This window comes from Taudactylus pleione, unplaced genomic scaffold, assembly GCF_031769625.1.
Source record: "Taudactylus pleione unplaced genomic scaffold, aTauple2 ptg000021l, whole genome shotgun sequence".
In the NCBI taxonomy this organism is placed as follows: domain Eukaryota; kingdom Metazoa; phylum Chordata; class Amphibia; order Anura; family Myobatrachidae; genus Taudactylus; species Taudactylus pleione.
The window spans coordinates 5,596,089-5,615,925 of NW_028284423.1; positions in this window are offsets into that span (position 1 = coordinate 5,596,089).

Genomic DNA, 19,837 nt, shown 5'->3' on the forward strand with positions numbered 1-19,837 from the left:
AAATGGCCGCCGCGTCATTTGCGCATGTGCAGTACAGGGAAAATGGCCTCGCAGCCATTTTCCCTGTGACCTGCGCATACTCTATAGACTCTGGGGGCATACTCTATAGACTCTGGGGGCATACTCTATAGACTCTAGTGCCCAGAATCTATAACTCCGGCGCTGGCCGCGCACAGCTCAGTGCGCTGCCGGCCGCCGGACAGAGAGGAGGGGGCCGTGTCGGAGACTGCACACGGGCCCCCTCCTCTCTAGAAACACCTCTGTCTACCACTTTTTGTTTCTGAATAAAGCCACTGTTGAGCTTACAATTTCAGCACAGATATGACTACAGTCAGTGGCATAAATTCGTCCCAGATGCCCGGATGCAAGTTATAATTTGGTACCCCCCCCCTAAAAAAAGGGAAAATAAATATGGTGCATATCTATCTGTCTAATCTATCTATAACATATGCACAAAAACACTTATACAGAATAGCCTTAAGAGCGGTGAATATATTGTGGGCAATGGAGGAGGTGTCCCTTCAGGGCTGGCGCCTCCATTGTCTCCCATAGTTCTGCCCCTGGTGTATACACATAATAGGGCCAGATGTACTAAGCTCTGGGAAGTGATAAACTGGAGAGTGATAAATGACCAGCCAATCAGCTACTAACTGTCATTTTTCCTAACATGACAGTTAGGAGCTGAGTGGCTGGTCAGTTATCACTCTCCACTTTATCACTTTTCAGAGCTTAGTACATCTAGCCCATAGTGTGTCTCCCCGCAAATGAAATTTTTATGGCTGCCAGACAATCAGTGGCTGCTACCATGGTAACAGGCTGCTGGTTGGATGAGAATAGTTGTTACTCAGCCAGCGCTTCCTCATTTATTTATTTTGGTAGCATTAGAAGTGTATCTGATCTTTCATAAAGACATTATTACTCTTTAAATATATTTAAAGAGCAAGATAGTGTAAATATATCTTAATAATAATGTCTTTATATACACCTCCAGTGCTACGGAAATAAGAAAACAAAAAAGTATAGTGTGTGTAGCACTGGTGGGGGTGTATCTAATCTATTTTAAAGACATTATTATCTTGCTCTCTACATTTAAATTTATCATGAATTTGGGGGGGCTATGGGGGTGGGTGATATATTTAAAGAGTATATATTTTATCACTGTCGTGTAATGGGGGATGGTGATATATTAAAGAGCATATGTTTTATTACTCTGTCATGTTAGGGGGGGGCAGAGTAACATGGCAGTGTGATGAAATGTATGCTCTTTAAATATATCACTTACCCCCCCTAACATGTCTGAGTGATGAAATATGCTTTTTAAATATACCACCCCCCCTTCAGCATCTACTACCCCCACAGGCGTAGAGAGCCACGCGGGGGGCCCGGTAAAGAGGGGGCGTGGGCTAATTTCAGAAGGTGTGGCCACGCCCCCTTGAAAAAAAACAGTGTTTTCTGCGCGCCGGGGAGGGGGCGCTGTGAGCCCCTCAGCCCGGTGCAAAGCCAGTGGGGGGCGCGATCAGTATGATCGCTAACCCCTTCAGGCATAGGAGATTGCTGTGGCTGCTACTTAGCAGCCGCAAGCAATCTCCGGCTGCAGCCCAGCACACAGCTGCTGGGCTGCTGCAGAGGGAGGGAGGAAGTGAGGGGGGGGCGGCGCCAGACCCGGGCCCCCGCCGGGCCCCTCTGGAAGCCCGGGCCTGGGTAAACTGTACCCGCTCCCCCCTCCTCTCAGCGCCCCTGACTACCCCCCCACTACCCCCGAGTCCTACCCCTAGCAATGACCCCACCCTTATAGGGCTTGGCTTGCACTTGACAGACTTACTTACTAATGTTTTACTGCGACAGTCTGCCTGCGGCCTGCCACACCCCACTGCTGCTTATCTCTCCGGGTCCCGGCCACTCTCCCCGCAATCCATGGCAACCACCGCATCCACGCTGGTTTCACTGCCCGTGTCCCCTGCCAGCCGCCGGGGCCTTGTAGTATCGGAGACAGTCTCAGCGGCAGGCACAGGGTTGCAAGCAGTCATATGCTACGCGTGACGTCCACGACCACAGAGACAGAGTGCAGACATGGAGGAGGAGGCAGACATGGAGGAGGAGCGGCGTTGATGCTGATCAGAACTCAGCTCAGGGGCTCCTCTGCTTTGGAAGGAACTACTTAGAAGCTGGTAGAAGGACATGGAACGGCCGGGACCCAGGTGACAATGGAGGAGGTGCCCCCTTCAGGGCTGGTGCCCGGCGGCAACTGACTCCATTGTCTCCGGGAGTTACCCCACTGGCTACAGTCTATAAGCCCTAGTATTCAGTAATGAGTCTATGGGGATTTGCCAGCTGAGCTCATGCAGGGATGGGGCTTTCACCATAACAAAGCTAAATACACATGCTAAGCAACCAGATAAACGACAGGCAAATATGACATTACCAACTTCTAAGCATTTACCAACATGTGAAATGTATCTCATGTTTATACGAATCCGGCACATGCGAATTTACCAGCATATGACCATGGAATATATTTCACAAGAATCCAGCATGAGCATATTTATTCATTATTTATTTATTAACAGTTTCTTATATAGCACAGCATATTCCGTTGCGCTTTACAATTGGAAACATTAATAGAACAAAACTGGGTAGTAACACACAGATATATAGGTAGGAAGGCCCTGCTCGCAAGCTTACAATCTATAGGGAAATAGGCATTGATACACAAGGATAGGTGTTATATACTGTATTTTGGTCTAGCCAGAATGCAGAGTTTCTTGGTGGGCTGCATGATCCAGTCACACAGGAATATCGGCCAAATGTCAGGAGGATGTGAAAGAAAGACAATGTGTGAGGTTACGTGTGGACTGTGCAAAGGGATATAATTAGATATGGAAGCTATGAAGGGTATGTGGGCGGTTCTGGAATATAATAAGCTTGCTTGCAGAGGTGAGTTTTCAGGGAACGCTTGAAGGATTGGAGACTAGAGGAAAGTCTTATTGTGCGTGGTAAGGCATTCCATAGAGTGGGTGCTGCCAGAAAAAAGTCGTGTAACACAGTCCCACCCCAATGCAGAAGCTCTTCTGGGGGGATCACTCTGCTGGACCAACAGGAGCCCCGATACCTTAGTGCAGCCTGTTGCGGTGCTCGGCATCCTGGGCAGTGCAGGAGATCGCAGATTCTGTTGGTCCAGCAGGGTGATCCCCCCCCCCAGTTCGCATCCAGGCTTCCGATGGCAGAAATAAGTAGCATCTGGGGGCTACTATATGACCGAACAGTTCAGTCTGTTCCTCTGTGGTGGCTGGCACTTCCCTCCAGGCAGCGGTACCAGCTGTCTTCCTCGTGGGGTCTTTACCAGGTGGGGCTGTCTAAGCAGATTCTGTGTCTGTCCAGTCCACTTTGCCAGGGTCACGAATCCAGCAGACAGGTTTCTCCTCTGGCGGGATCTGCCCTCACCACGATTCGCAGCAGCAACGGGTCCAGTCGGCGGCAGTCTTCTCTGAATGACAGGAGTTACCATCATCAGCAGGGGCTCCACCACGGGGTCCTCATGCCGGCTATCACTGCTGGGATCCTCCTCACCTTGACAGCACTCCAGATGGTGGCACAGCCACTGACCCCCGGCCTCTCCTGCAGTCCCCATCATCCTGGTTCCTGGGCAGCCACTCTCCACCATTTTTTTGAAGTTTAGTCCCGGCTGCCTCCATCCACACTCCACTCTGAACCAGGCTGCACTACTCGCTGCTACATGGCATCATATCTCACAGGTACGTTGCCCTTAGTATCTCTCCTCACGCTGCTTTCTTTTATACGTAGTGCCTCGGACCCTCACGCTGCTTTCTTTTATACGTAGTGCCTCGGACCCTCACGCTGCTTTCTTTTACACGTAGTGGCTGACTGGCCCACCTCAGCTCCCTCACTGGTTGGCTACTGTTCTCTGGGGACAGCCCTGGGGACTTCTGCTCTGGGACCCTGACCACCAATAGATAATGGGGAATTTTCCAGGATGCAGGCTCAGAGACAGTAAGCCTGCATGGGGGGGGTCACTAAAAGTGCAGCTCCTTGCTACCATAGGGGTATATGAGGCATGTTTAGATAAATATATATATATAAAAAGAGAAAATTTACAGGGCTGCCAGCTATTAAATTGTGTCCCTACATATAGGATCTGAGAGCTGGGGGACTTAGGGGTGACCCTATGACTATGGGGGTACCGCACATTATTAGGTGGAGATGTACTAAGCCTTGGAGAGAGAGAAAGTACCAACCAATCAGCCCCTGTAATTTTTGAAACACAGCCTGTAAAGTGGTTGGTACCTTATCTCTCTCCAAGACTTGATACATTCCCCCCTTAGGGGCCCGATGTTACTGTCCTGTATTCAGCAAACTCCAAAAATTGTTTCTTCAGCTGGTGTTAGTTCCCATTGGCCTGCTCCTACCTATTGGAAGGAAGTCCGGAGTGGGAAGAGAGATCCAGTCAGATCCCTCTGTCTCCAGCGGTCCTCTATGTACTATACTGGAACAACATTACGATTACGACATCATAATCGTATAGTCGTACCTGATCCCCTGTAGTGTCTACACTGAATGATTTGTCGTTCAGTGCAGGCACCCTCCCTCATCCCTGAATATGGCCAACCTGTTGTTATCGGCAAATTGACCGGCATGTTCGGCCGATGATTGATGTCGGGAACGACCAGCGGGAGTGCGCATCTCTGGTCGTTTCTGACATTTTAGGGCCCGGTTCATGCACGATTAATGAGCGATTGAACGACATCGTTATCATTCACTCGTGCATTAAATCGGCAAGTGGATACGCGGCTTTACACTGCTTGGCAGTGTAAACTTTTACCACTAGTAATTAGCAATGAAAGTTTAGGCGATAGGACTTCTGGAGAAAGCTGCTATTTGGAGAAGCTGTCTTACAACTGGAGCAATGCTGAATTGATCCAGTACTCACGGTTCCACTGCTACAACTCGCAGTAAGTTGGATCAGAGCCAATCAGCATTCAATAATTAATAGACATGGATTACAACAGCGTACGCAGATCGGCCAATTGTGTATACTGCGCATGCGTATACACCGCAGTGCATGTTTGCAGGCCAATATTGCGATCGCACTGCAATTACATACGCAGATACAAAGCCATCGCAGAGTGAGTGACAAGACGTCAGCATTTGGGGGTGGTGACGAGGGAGTGGTTGGGGAAATACAGGCGTGTCTGTCCGTTTAAACGCGGTTTCCTGGGCGTGCATAAATTAGCCACTGCGACGGCATTCACAGTTTGAGTACTCACTGCGTGCGGCGTGACTTGCAATTTCTGAGAGTGTTTAATAGTTTGGGGTTGAGTTTTGCACAGGACACAACTAAGAAAGGGGGGTAGATGTAAAATTAACACCCCCTGACATGTTCAGAATTTGACAGAAAAATGGCGTGGTGAAAAGTATAATTCATAGAACCAACTAGTTAGATTGTTATACCGTTATTTGGATAATGAATTTTCAGAGTTGGCGGTGCTCCCCAGAGTCAGAACAACAAGGTATATAGAAATGAGAGAAAGAAAACTTTTTTGGGGGGCACTCAAGATATAAGTGAAAAATTAAGATTTAACTTTTAATAGTTCTAATTCTAAAATATAAGGTTGACACACAACAAACATATAACATGTATAAATACAGACAAAAAATTGCCAGTAGAGGAAACTATAAGAGAAATAAACTCATAGAATAATACCATCTGGATGATGGCAAATATTGATAAATAAAGGTCAATCTGTTCATAACATGACTTAAGATGTACACTAAAACATTTATTTATATTCAAATTTAAGTGAGTATAAGTCAGAAAAACCTCCAAAACAGTGGCTAACACACTTAAGTAGATGCATGCACAAAATGCCTTCCTGCTCAAAAAAATTCCTAGGTACGTTCAATTAGGACAATAATATATATATATATATATACATACACACACATGTCATATCCTAATGCCTATGGGGAGAGACATTAGGTAGAGTAGCACATACTGGTATTCCAAAATAAATAGACAGATAATAAAGTAAAATGTATAAGTCCCACTTCTTAAGGATAAAGGGGTAACAGCAAATTGTCACCTAAGGCACATGAATGGGTTAGATATTGCAGTATCAAATAAATATTTGCAAGCAGTAACAGACAGAAAGCGATAGTGGGTAATGATGATATATCAAGATATCATAGATTGTAAAAGAGAGGTGCCCAGAACCTGTCTCCCCCACTTCTGCTGTCACCGTGTCTTGTACAAGACAGAGGACATGGGATGAGAGAGTGGGGTTGTCAGCTGGTAGGAAGGAAGGGGTATGAGCACTTCTGCTGTCAGTGTGCGCAAACCCTGGCTATCCTGATATCAAAGGACATTGCAGGACAGGCAGATGAGAGAGTGCGAAAGAGATATAGGATACAGTATATGAGATAATTCAATACAGTTGAATCACAAAATATAAAAGGTTTGGATTTATGTTCAAATGAGCTATGGAGAATGACAGGGAGTATGATAGGGGATGGAGTGCGTACCCTGACTGCACGTCCCTGCTCTGCACCACCAGTACTTTTGTAAGCTTGGATCTGGAGCATGCGCATTGCAAACAGAAAGTGGACAGAGATAAAGTACCAACCAAAAGTGACAGTTAGGTTGCTGACTGGTTGGTACTTTATCTCAGTCCACTTATCTCTTGGGGGGGGGTGTATCCAAATAGCATTGCTCGGGCGCTAATGAACCCCCTGGGGCTATCATCCAATTAGCCCTGAAGTCAGCCTTACGCCGGCACTTATCGGGGCTTTGTTTTCTGGACCTGATGTGTCCCAAAAAATAATCCACAATAAGTGGCGTTTTCACACCCCTGAAATGGCGAAAACACATACTGTAGGTCCCAAGCTTATCACGGATCCTATTTCGGGAGAAATATCCTATTACTTCGGATTAAATAATAGGATAGGGTGAAAAAAAACAGACGAAACATAGGTGAAAAACAGGGATAATATGCGAAAAATCCCAGTTTTTCACTGATCGCGCCTAATTGGATACCCACCAAAGCTTAGTACATAGACCCTTTAGTAACTAAACACATCAGTTGGATATAACATCTGATGCATAATAATACCTACCTTGTGGTGGCGTTACACACCTCCTGTATACGCCTATTTCCTGCCCATATTTACTCTAGCTGCAATGAACACTAGTTTGCCATTGTCATTTATGCACCGTACTATAAATATAAATGACTGTACAGCCCTCAAATACAGTTTGTGATGTTACCTCAGAAGCTTCACTTCTTTAGCATCACCTGCTGCTCCGCCTTTGTGTTACACAAAAATAATCTAATGCCTTGCATTTCAGTAAAAGATCTACTGTATAGTAGAATGTAAGATGTGAGAGAAAACGTGTATGAATTTGTTAGCATTTGATGATTTGGTAAGAGAAAAATGAAAATAAGAACCTGCTGCCTGGGACACTCAGAATATCATTATGCATTTCGTGGAAACGCTTCAGCTTCCTAGAATCTAAGCTAAACGCCGCTTCATGGTGTAAACATAAACCAACATATCCAAGCATTCTGATTTATGTCTGATTAATAGTTCACCTGTGAGACAGGAGTTTCAAATATACAGGAGCCAGATAAAAAAATGCATTTGTTCTACAAGTTATGGCAAAATAAGACATAAGTGGTAACATGTATGAGCACCAATGGGAAACTATGTTTTTATAATAACATGCAAATGAGCAATAGCAAATGAGGTAAAAAATTCAGACCTAAGTTCTTTCTGGTGCAGATTAATATCATCATTTGTTTATTATCATCATTTGTTTTTAAATGAGATTATTATCATAATTTGTTTTTAAGATGCAACAAAGTGTCCGCAGAGCCATAGGACTATACATAGTAACAGTGTAACTTGACATATTATACATACAAAACCATGGCATATCTTAAGCTGGGTACACACTAGGCCTGATTCAGCAAGGATCGCTATTCTGCTTATACGCACACAGAGCAGTTGCTAATATCAGCGGTGATATGTAAATGTTTGCATCCACATTATAATCGCAACCTAACATAAGGACGCCCACTTCCCCTTACTCACATCCGTACACTTGGGCAACACAGCCAAACAATCGGTAACATCGGATCCATACGCACAGTTAGGGCAGGTCAGACCCTCACTGAGGAATTGCTAACATCAGCGCACGCTACGAGGGCTCAGGCTGCGTATGGTATCGCAGTGAATAATTTCTGCACACCCCTGCAATGCCGTCCCAATGCACTGGCACGCCTGCGTTCGCCCGAACACCCTCCATCACCACCCACAAACGGCACTTCCTGTCAATCACTCTGCAGTGGGTCTGCGTATCCTCTGCGATCACAGTCCCAATCGCAATGTCTAGTTCACGCACTGTGACATACTTATGCGCAGAATGCAACAATCAGCCGATATAAGCAACTGCGATCCTTGCTGAATTAGGCCCACTGTGCAATTCCTGTAGCATCCTTTTCTCTTCACCTGTGCCTGAGTATTGCTGTCACTAGCTTCACTGGACACATGTAACATTTCCTTTCTCTTGACCTGTGCCTAAGTATTGTCATTAGGTTCATCAGGTACCTGGTGCATCCCCGTCTCTTGACCTGTGCCCAATTATTGCTGTCATTAGCTTTACCAGGTATCTGTAGCATCTCTTTCTCTTCACCTGTGCCTAAGAATTGCTGTCATTAGCTTCACCAGGCACCTGTAGCATCCCTCTTCTCTTCACCTGTGCCTAAGTATTGTCATTAGCTTTACCGGGCACCTATATCATCCCCCTTCTCTTCACCTGTGCCTAAGTATTGCTGCCATTAGCTTCACCGGGCATCTGTAACATCTCCCTCCTCTTCAACTGTGCCCAAGTATTGCTGTCTTTAGTTTCACTAGGCACCTGTGGCATACCGCTTCTCTCCGCCTGTGCCCAAGTATTGTAGGCACCTGTAGCATCCCCCTTCATTTCCCCTGTGCCCAAGCATTGCTGTGATGTTCTTCACCAGGCTCCTACAGTACCTATAGCATCTCACTTTACTGCTCCCCTTTAAGATGGTCTGTGACTGTGCATACTCCACCCCCCATGTGAGTGCAGTGCAGACACCTATGCCAAGTATTGCTGTCGTGTGCTTCACTAGGCAACTAACATCCCCATTCACGCCAAGATATAAAAATTTAGTAACATACAAAATAGTGCAAGTTGTCTGATTACGATAACAAACAATTGAGGGCACAGACCATCCAGCAGTTTGTGAAAGTCAGCCAGCCCCATTAGTATCTGCAGTGGCGTAACTGGGGTCTTGGAGTCCAGGGCAAGATGAAAAATGGAGCGTCCCTCCCCCCAACTGTTTGTGCGCACGCCAAAAAAAGTGGGCTTGACTAGATGCCACAAGGGGCATGGCCACTGAAAATGGAGATGTGTCAACATGACAACCACTGTTTTTCATCAATCTGGGAGCATTCCATATGCACCTTTGTGCCCCCCCCATAGTAGTGCCCCTTATGCAATTCCCCCAATAGTAGTTCCCTCAGTAGTAGTGCCCCTTATGCAGTGCCTCCATTAGTGCTCATTATACAGTGCCCCCAGTAGTACCCATTATACAGTGCCCCCAGTAGTGTCCCTTATGCAGTGCCCCCATTAGTGCCCCCAGTAGCAGTGCCCCTTATGCAATGCCCCCAGTAGCAGTGCCTTTTATGCAATGCCCCCTATAACAATGCCCCCTGTAGCAGTGCCCCTTATGCAATGCTCCCTGTAGCAGTGCCCTCAGTAGTAGTGCCCCTTATGCAGTGCCCCCATTAGTGTTCATTATACAGTGCCCCCAGTAGTACCCATTATACAGTGTCCCCAATAGTGCCCCTTATACAGTGCCACTGCCCCCAGTAGTGCTCCTTATACAGTGCCCCCAATAGTGCCCATTATACAGTACCCCCAGTTGTGCCAATTATACAGTGTCCCCAGTAGGGCCATTATACAGTGCCCCCAGTGTTGCCCCTTATGCAGTGCCTCCATTAGTGCCCCTTATGCAGAGCCCCCAGTAGTGCCCATTATACAGTACCCCCAGTTGTGCCAATTATACAGTGTCCCCAGTAGGGCCATTATACAGTGCCCCCAGTGTTGCCCCTTATGCAGTGCCTCCATTAGTGCCCCTTATGCAGAGCCCCCAGTAGTGCCCATTATATAGTGCCACATCCCCCAGTAGTGCCCCTTATATAGTACCCCCAGTAGTGCTCCTCATACAGTGCCACCAGTAGTGCCCAATATGCAGTGCCCCCAGTAGTGTCAAGTATACAGTGCCCCTTATGCAGTGCCTCCATTAGTACCCATTATACAGTGGCCCCAGTAGTGCCCATTATAGAGTGCCCCCAGTTGTGCCCATTATACAGTGCTACTGCCCCCAGAAGTGCTCAATATACAGTGTCACTGCCCAAAGTAGTGCCCATTATACAGTGCCTCCATTAGTGCCCCATACACGTAAAACACACAGTCACACATAATTTACTTACCCGAATCCCCGCTTCTGTGCTCACCGCTGTCTGCTCTTCCTCAGCACTATAGGAGTGACGTCATGACGTCTCTCCCTTCATCCACTGCGGGAGCCGTAAGGCGGATTTCATGAGTGCACTCCAGCTCGACTCTGGGCCTGGGTGCAGCAGCCAATAAGAGTCTGTCTGACTCTTATTGGCTGCAGTGCTAAAACAAACACACCGGCTTGTTTTAGTGTGTAGTGCTGCGGACTGCACTGCCCTGAACTGCAGCCACCGACGGCACCCAGGGGATGTGCCCCGCTCACCCCCTCACACGATACACCACTGAGTATCTAGCTACTCCAGAGGCAAAGCTTGATGGCCTTCGAAATGAATGTGGAGAACATAGATGATGCATCATTGATGGAAATGGTATGAACGTATGAATGAGACAACAGTTTTATGTGATGTTAAAATATTATTATTATTTTTTTATTATTATTTGTACATTTAAATCATCATGTAATTTCACCATTCCACTACACCATCTCCATTAAAATACTGCAAGTCTTTTTCCCTGGATACGCACCCCTTCAGTAAGACCTCTATATAACTCGGGCTCCATTGGTGTCCATCTCTCAGCTTCCCCAGGACACTTAATGGGCTCATCAAAACCTAATGTTCGTGTACAGCAGACCAAGCCAACCAATGGCTCTCTACTGTTGTGATACTACAAGTCCCAGTATGCTTTACCAGCTGATCGGTGGGAGGGTATGCTGGGTCTTCTTGTTTCACAACCAGTGATGTGCGGTGAGGTCAATGGCTGTGGAGGCACACATGGAGATGTCTGAGTGCTTGGAGCCTGTCTCACCCCCTACTCACTGTAACTCTCCCCTCACTACACTAAGCTTCAGTGTCCTTGCTTCTGGTAAGTGAGCTCCAATCTCTAAACACTGCAGTGCACTTCCTGGTCACATGACGCATCCAGGGTGTCCATCAGTGTTCAAGGCATGCCCCCATACTCAGAGGCAGGCCTCTATTAGCTCTTTATCTGTGCAGCTTACTGCCTGTGGTGTGGCCCTGCCCACAGCTCTGCAACAGTGTCTGACTATGCAAAAGTGAGGCTGTGCTGTTGCTGCCTCATCTCTCATCTCCCTGCAGTTCAACGGAGCTCCACAAAGTTGGTGAGAGTTAACTATAAAAATTACTACAATAAACAAAGAAGAAGTTTATAAGTGCTAAATATCTTCTTTGTATTATTCTAATAATTTGTATAACAAATCTCAGGAGTATGACAGGGGAGGCTCTGCCTGGTGTAGAGGAAGCTTTGCATCTTAAAGAGTTGTGTAGGACACAACAGGCCAATACAACCCAGTCTATTTTGTCAAGTCTCAAATTAATGTTAGTATGAAATATTCTGAACCAGTTGCTCAATATTCCAAATGCATTTACTACAACCATCCGAGAGCCTGTAATTGAAGAGCCTACTCTCATGGTTGTCTCCTTTGGGGGTAAGGTTTAAGCACATTTGGGTGTAGTGCAAATGCCTGGCTGACAGATGGTAGATGCAGGATGCCATTCTTATCATGGAAGTCCATCTGCTCTAAAGCTCCACTGTCAGAGACTCTTCCATATTTGCCAACATTCACAAATATGAACTCATAGTTTGCATTGACAATTGCCTTCGGGACAGTGCTCTAAATAGGAACCACTTGTTGTTGGTAGCATTATCCAAACATGCTTCCCTTCAATGGTTCCTCCACAGTTGGGGATATTTCAGCGGTCTTCAAAATCCTGGGCAGTAGCCAGCCATCGCTCAGTTGTTGAAGGTAATTGGAAATATAAATATTGATATGATTAAAAATGTGGATATTGCTGGTTTGTGGCCAAAATGGAATGTATAACAAGCCTCCAAAACTACATGATGGACAAGTTTAATGCAGTCTGGTCTCCATGGTATAGGACTCAGGGTGTCACTCCTCCTGACCTTTCCTAGACCATTTACTCTCTGCTCCCACTATTCTCTTTCTCTGATCTTCTCCCTCTTTCCTTTCTTTCTCATCTCTCTGGCCTCTCCTCTTTACCCTTCCCCTAGCTCGATCCCATTCTCCCCATATCCAGTCTTTTATCATTTCTATATACCCTACTATTCTCTTTTTATTTTTTGATTGATACCCAATTTTTTTTATTTATTTTTTCTTCTCTCTGTCTCTTTTCCCTAGATTTCGCCATTTTTTTTCCCCCATCTAGATTTTTGAGGACTCCTCGTAATTATTTATGTGCTGTCGCACAATATTATCCTCTGACTATTTCTTCCCCTTATGTTATCTCTTAATTTTTCTTCTCAAGAGCTTTATGCTATTCAATGCTCTTCCCTCATTTCTCTATATATTTCATTTATTATTTTAGTAAAATTAAAATGAATGTTGTTGATAAGCTACTACATGTTACGTTTTGTCACAGAGTATGCCATCAATGCTTGTTTGTAGGTTATTCATCTTTTAACATGTCATCTAACTTTTCTTTGTGACTGAACTTTTATTATCTAAGTCTTTTTGTTTTTGATATGCCAATAAAAATTATATGATGGAAAAATAAATGTGGATATTGATATATATTTACATATTAATATGACATCTTTATTTTATATAGAGCTCTGTGGGCCTTGCTTCTAGCTAGCATGGTACATGGAACGGCACCCTGAAATCAGTATCGCTGCAGCAGTCATTTGAACACTCCGGTCAAGCACACTGCCGACTATACAGCTGCTCTGTACTTTAGGACGTCCCCTCTGTGCAACATCATGATGTCATACACTGAGGGGGCAGGATTTGCACAGTGCGCAATGCAAGCAGTCTCAGCTGGTACGCCACCCCATATTCCTAACCCGGTTACCAGAACGTCCACTCCAGCAAGTGGTAGCAGGTTGGGATTTAGTGGTTGAGAACAGTTTGTACCGCTTTGGCCCCCAGTATCAGAACCTGTGATGCTTTGTTTATAATGATAGTTTAGGTTTATATTTATTTAATGTTATGGTTCTACAGTTTATGTTTATATATTTATATCTTTATAGGTAAGTCTTATAGAGGTTTTAGAGTTTCATAATGTTAGATTTTACTGAAGTTTTATATGTTTATTTGAAAAGCTTAGTTTAGTGCTAATTATATAATAAATATAATGGATAAATATGTTTACAATGCTACCATACAGTATAGTATAAAGCAGAGAGGTCACCAAGGGCTGTATTTACTAATAGGTTGGTGTTCAAAAGTGCAGATTTTTTGTTGGTGTGCCCACAGGACTTAAAATAACAATAATATTAAAAGCAAAACATGCCGGGTTTTGCATGTAATATTATTGCCCTTTTAAATGCCACAAACTCACCACTTAGTAAATGTAACCCCAAGTCTTATTTCTATATTACAAAAACAGATTGACTCTGAAAACTGTTATAAGCTGTAAACTAAGTTAAAGATTCTTAAATGACAAAATCAAGTTTTGACAGAGGTACATACTGTGTTTATATAGTTCAAATCATGGAAGAAAGCCAGAGCTGTCACATATATATCATGAGTTTTAGCATACTTCAAGAGGTACATTTATAATAACACAGTCAAACGTTATCTTATTGTTGACGATAGAACCTGGCATTAGACAATTTCAAGTAGCAGCGAGCAGCTTCAGCTACGGATAGCAATCCCAGTTTGGAACGGAAAGTAGCATGAGCACGCAGATGTTTCAGAGAGATGAATTTGCCATTTTTCTCTGCAATCACATAAAAAAATAAATCCTCAGAAATAATATATTCAGTGCTTTGCAAGGGAACAGAGTTCCCTGTGTTGGGCCAGTGTTGTCAGAGCCAGGTGTAATATATTTTGTCCATATTCATAATGTCAGCATGAGAAAGTCAACATGTGACATGCCGACAATGACCATAGTTAACATTCATCAAGTCAACACTGTAGAAATGTTGACACGATTAAAATGTAAACAAAATGTCCCTGGCGGTCTAGTGTAATTTACCTGGTATTGGCAGGTACAGCGAGCGATGACATCCTCATGACTTCCGGCTCATAATGCGGCGGTATTTCGCTAACCCCTAACTCTCCCCCTAGTGCCTATTCCTAACCAACTCTCCCATAGCCTAACATTAACACTTCCGTAGCCTAATCCTCTGCTGCCGCAGCCTAACCCCGGCCCTCCCGCAGCCCAACCCTCTGCTGCCGCAGCCTAACCCTAGCCCTCCCCTAGCCTAACCCTCTGATGCCGCAGTCTAACCCTCCCGTAGCCTATCCCTCTGCTGCCGCAGCCTAACTCTAGCTCTCCCATAGCTTAACCCTCTGCTGCTGCAGCTGAACCCTGACCCTCCCATTGCCTAATCCTCTGCTGCCGCAGCCTAACCCTAACCATCCCATAGCCTGACCCTCTGCTGCCACAGCCTAACCCTCCTGTAGCCTAATCTGCTGCAACAGCCTAACCCTGGCCCTCCCATAGCCTATCCCTTCTGCTGCCAGAGCAAAACCCTGACCCTCCCATAGCCTAACCCTCTGCTGTCGCAGCCTAACCCTAACCCTCCTGTAGCCTAACCCTCTGCTGCTGCAGCTGAACCCTGACCCTCCCATTGCCTAATCCTCTGCTGCCGCAGCCTAACCCTAACCATCCCATAGCCTGACCCTCTGCTGCCACAGCCTAACCCTCCCGTAGCCTAATCTGCTGCAGCAGCCTAACTCTGGCCCTCCCATAGCCTATCCCTTCTGACGCCAGAGCAAAACCCTGACCCTCCCATAGCCTAACCTCTGCTGTCGCAGCCTAACCCTAACCCTCCTGTAGCCTAACCCTCTGCTGCCGCAGCTGGACCCTAACCCTCTCGTAGCCTATTCCTCTGCTGCCACAGTCTAACCCTCCCGTAGTCTATCCCTCTGTTGCCGCAGCCTAACCCTAACCCTCTGCTGCCGCAGCCTAACCTTAACCCTCCCATAGCCTAACCTTCTGCTGCCTCAGCCTAACCCTAACCTTCTCGTAGCCTATCCCTCTGCTGCCACAGCCTAACCCTCTCGTAGCCTATCCCTCTGTTGCCGCAGCCTAACCCTAACCCTCAGCTGCCGCAGCCTAACCTTAGCCCTCCTGTAGCCTAACCTTCTGCTGCCACAGCCTAACCCTCTCGTAGCCTAATCCTCTGTTGCCGCTGCCAAACCCTAGCCCTACCGTAGCCTAAAGCTGGCCACACATCTAAAGATTATCTGTCCAACCAGCCAACTGACCAACCGTCCAACTTGTCTGTCCAACTAAAACGCTTCCCCACACATCTAACCAACTTTTCATCCAACCAGGCAACCTGACAACTTTTTCAACAGACCAGCCAACTTCTGTCCAACTTGTGATGTCACAGAAGTAGGCGGATACTGCCTGCCTACTTCTGCATGTTTTGAATAAATACATTGAACACACACACACAAATATATTTTATATATATATATATATATATATATATATATATATATATATATATACATACACACACACACACACATCTGTGCATGTTTAACTATATGTATATATATATATATATATATATATATATATATATATATATATATATATATATACACACACACACATAAAATATATATGTATGACATTGGACAGTGCCGAATGAGGGGAGGAGAGTTGGGTGGATCGGCGGGTATGGAGCCGTGATGGTCGGGGGGAGGGTGGCCAGATGCAGTAGAAGTCAGATGGTCATAAAATATATAGAGGCCTATTTATCATTCAATATTTGCGCTGTATTCCCCGAAAACCATTTTCGGGGTATAGCCACAAATATTAAGTATTCTTCGATATCTGTTGCTATCCCTCCATTTCCGTCGGCAACGCAACCCCCATTAGTTTCTATAGGGGATGCAATGCTGACAGATTTATTAAGTTCCAGAATGCAAAACATTCTGAAACCTTGATGCACGCAGCATGAGCCTTCTGAAAATGGCGTAAGCCACTATAGCCTATGGGCTACACATCACAAATCTGTCTGGAAGAGGGTTCCATAGGAAACATCCCTTGGCAATGGCCGCAGCGCATGCATGATCTGCAGACCACACATGGGCAGGATCCAAGCACAGTAGTGAAGTGACCGCTGTCTCTAAAGGTGGAACTTCATACATCCAGGCAGTATGATCACATCCTGCAATGCGATCATGGGTGCTAATATGGTGCCCAGATCGCATTTCAAATGCGATCATTACTAAATGGGCCACACACACACATATATATACACACACATATAATTATGAGACCGGCGGTCTCAATTCCAACTGCGGAATCCCGGCAGGAGATTTAACATAGGCGGCAAAATTCCGACACCTATGTTAATCCCAACGCCGGACCATTCGCCCTCCTGCCGGTTAAGAACAATACTTAGCCCGGGGATGGGGGGTTAGGTTTAGGAACCACTTGGGGGGACTTAAGGTGCTTACACACTAGGCAATGTGGTCACGATCTGATATCATGTCCGATTTCCCTTGAACTTTCCCCGGCACTCCAGGACATTATGTGCAGCAAAAGCTGCATGATGTGTCACAAGATCTATCGTGCACGATCTAAAGATTTGTCGATCTTTAGATCGTGCAGGATAGCAAACAGATGCTTGCACGGATCAGGGATATCCGTGATGCATGTATCTGTCTGTAAAGAAATAAAACACAGATGCACGGACGGGAACAGTGCCGTTTAAAAAAATGAAGACCTGTGTAAAAAAAATAAATGGCGTGACCCCCTCCCCCAAAAGAGCAACCAGCCCCCGGGCTTTAGTGACCCAGTGCTGGTTGCGCAAAATATGGTAGCCAAACGACGTAGGGGTCCCCCGTATTGTGTGCAACCAGCACTGGGCTGTGATCCGGTGCTGGTTCTGGAAATACAGGGGGAAAAATGAGTAGGGTCCCCTTGTATTATCCAGAACCAGCACCGGACTTTTTCTAGCGGGGGGGCTAATGCCACAGCCGGGGGAGCCCTTTGACCGGGCCACCCAGCCAAAGCATTAACCCTGACCGCTAGTCAGCCCAGGCCAGGGATCCCTGGGGAGCTGGGGACACCCCCAATAAAGGGGTCCCCCTCTCCAGGGCACCCCAGGCACAGGTTGATAGCCCGGGGCTATCCCCAGCACCCCTGGGCGGTGGGTGCCGGGTTGATTGTGTATAGTGTGTGTAAAAAATAGATTAACTAATATTGTCTTTTGCTGTGGAACTGCAGGTCCCAGCAAGCCTCCTCGGCATTCTGGTACTTGGAGAACCACAAGTGCCAGCATTCGGATCATTACAGGTCCCGCTCGTACCTGTAGTTCCACTGCAAAAGCAATATTAAAATAAACACAGGACACACACACCGTACAAAGTATAAGTTTATTAAACATACATGCACTCACATGTACACATACATGTACTCATACTCACCTATGTATCCCTATAGCATCGGTCCACTTGTCCAGTTGAGTATCCATAGGGGACCTGTTAAAAAAAACACACGCACCATCTCCTATGCGAAGTTCGGTCCTCTTCGTTCCAAAGTAGGCATTCCAGAAATCATGGAGCCACGAACTAAAGTACCGTTCTTTAGGAACGGTACTTCCCGAATGAGAGCTTAGCGGCGGGATTTCACCATGGAAACCCCGATGCTGAGCATTCATTGGCTGAGACGTGAGCCCTCCGCCTCTCAGCCAATGAATGGCTCTCACCATTGAAGTAAATGGTGAGAACCGCAAAGGTAACTCAAGGTTAGGGTTATGCACCCCCCCGGGCAAGATTAGGGTTAGGAACCCCCCCCCCAGGAGGGTTAGGGTGCAGGGAGGTGGGGTTAGGTTTATGCACCCATGTGGGGGAGGTTAGGGTTAGGCACTAGGGGGGGAGATCAGGGTTAGGCACCCGTAAGGGAGAGTTAGGGGAAGGAGAGGGGAGGGTTAGTATACTTACCTACTCCAGTCGGGATCTCCTCCATCGGGCATCTGCTGTCAGGATTTCAGCTGCTGGCATTTCAATTCCATTCCGATCCATATATTATATATATATCTATATATACAGATCATACTTGCCGACATTCAGCTCCCTCCTTCCGGGAGGGAGCTGAATGCCTGCATTCTGTGGGGGGCGTGGCCGGACTGTGATGCCATTTTGGGGGCGGGGCTGGGGGCGAACCGTCCAATCGCGTCATCATGGCCCTGCCCCCTCTTCACAATGCCGGAAAAAGGCATTTTAAAGCAGGGGGGCGGAGCCTCGATGACGCGATTCAGCGCGAATCACGTCATCGGGCCCCCCGGCAGCGGGGTTTTTTACTAGTAGTCTGGGGGGGTAGGCGGCAGCCGGGAGGCTTGCCTGCCTTTCCGGGGGGTCGGGACCGGCACCCGATATTCTGGAGGCTCCCGACCAAATCGGGAGGGTAGGCAAGCCTGATACAGATGTATATAATATACACACAATATGGTACCAATGAGCAGCAGGTACAACAACCTGAAGAGGGAGGACATCCACAGCACCCCAGTGACTACAGGGATCGTAAGTCGGTCAGGCAGCACCTCGGCAAGTGTCACAGAAGTGGCAGGAGGATAGTCTGACGTGCACTGGCTTCATCCATCGATCGGAGATTGAGGCGGTGAGGTACCAGGAGCAGTGGTGCCGCCTCTAGGGGAGGTCAGGGATCAGTGCCACTTGTACTGGGGAGGGTCAGTGGTCAGTATCACTTGTACTGAGGGGGACGGGGGAGTGTGATGGTGGGGGAGCTGATAACAGGCTGGTATGGGAGACTGAAGGTGCTGCGGAGAGGTGTGCTACCCACCTGGATCCACCGCTGCTGCTACATGTTCCAGCCGGCTCCTGCACCTCCTGACAAGTCTGGTGCTGAAAACACGGGACCTGCTGCTGAGGACTGAGGACCCGCTGCTGCCGGCGCTAGACACACAGGACCCGGCGCTGATGACAGAGGACCCTACGGAGCTGAAGACAAGGGAGACAGGACCCTGCTATAAGGTGAGTGTGACAAAAGTAGGCGGACACTGCCGGCCAGTGTCCGCCTACTTATCGTTCAGTCGAGGGAACTTTCCCCCTACACTAGAACAATAGTTGGTGAAAATCAAAAATGTTATGGCGGGCATTCACTGTCAGGATTTCGGCGGTCGGCATTTCGACTGCCGGCATCCTGACTACATCCATATATATATATATATATCCATCCTGACTACATCCATATATATATATATACATACACACACGTCCAATGGTCCAGCACTACTGTCAAAATGTTGGATAGCCCTCGTGCCCTCAATTATTGATGGATAGTCAGCAAAAGAGAAAAGTACGGA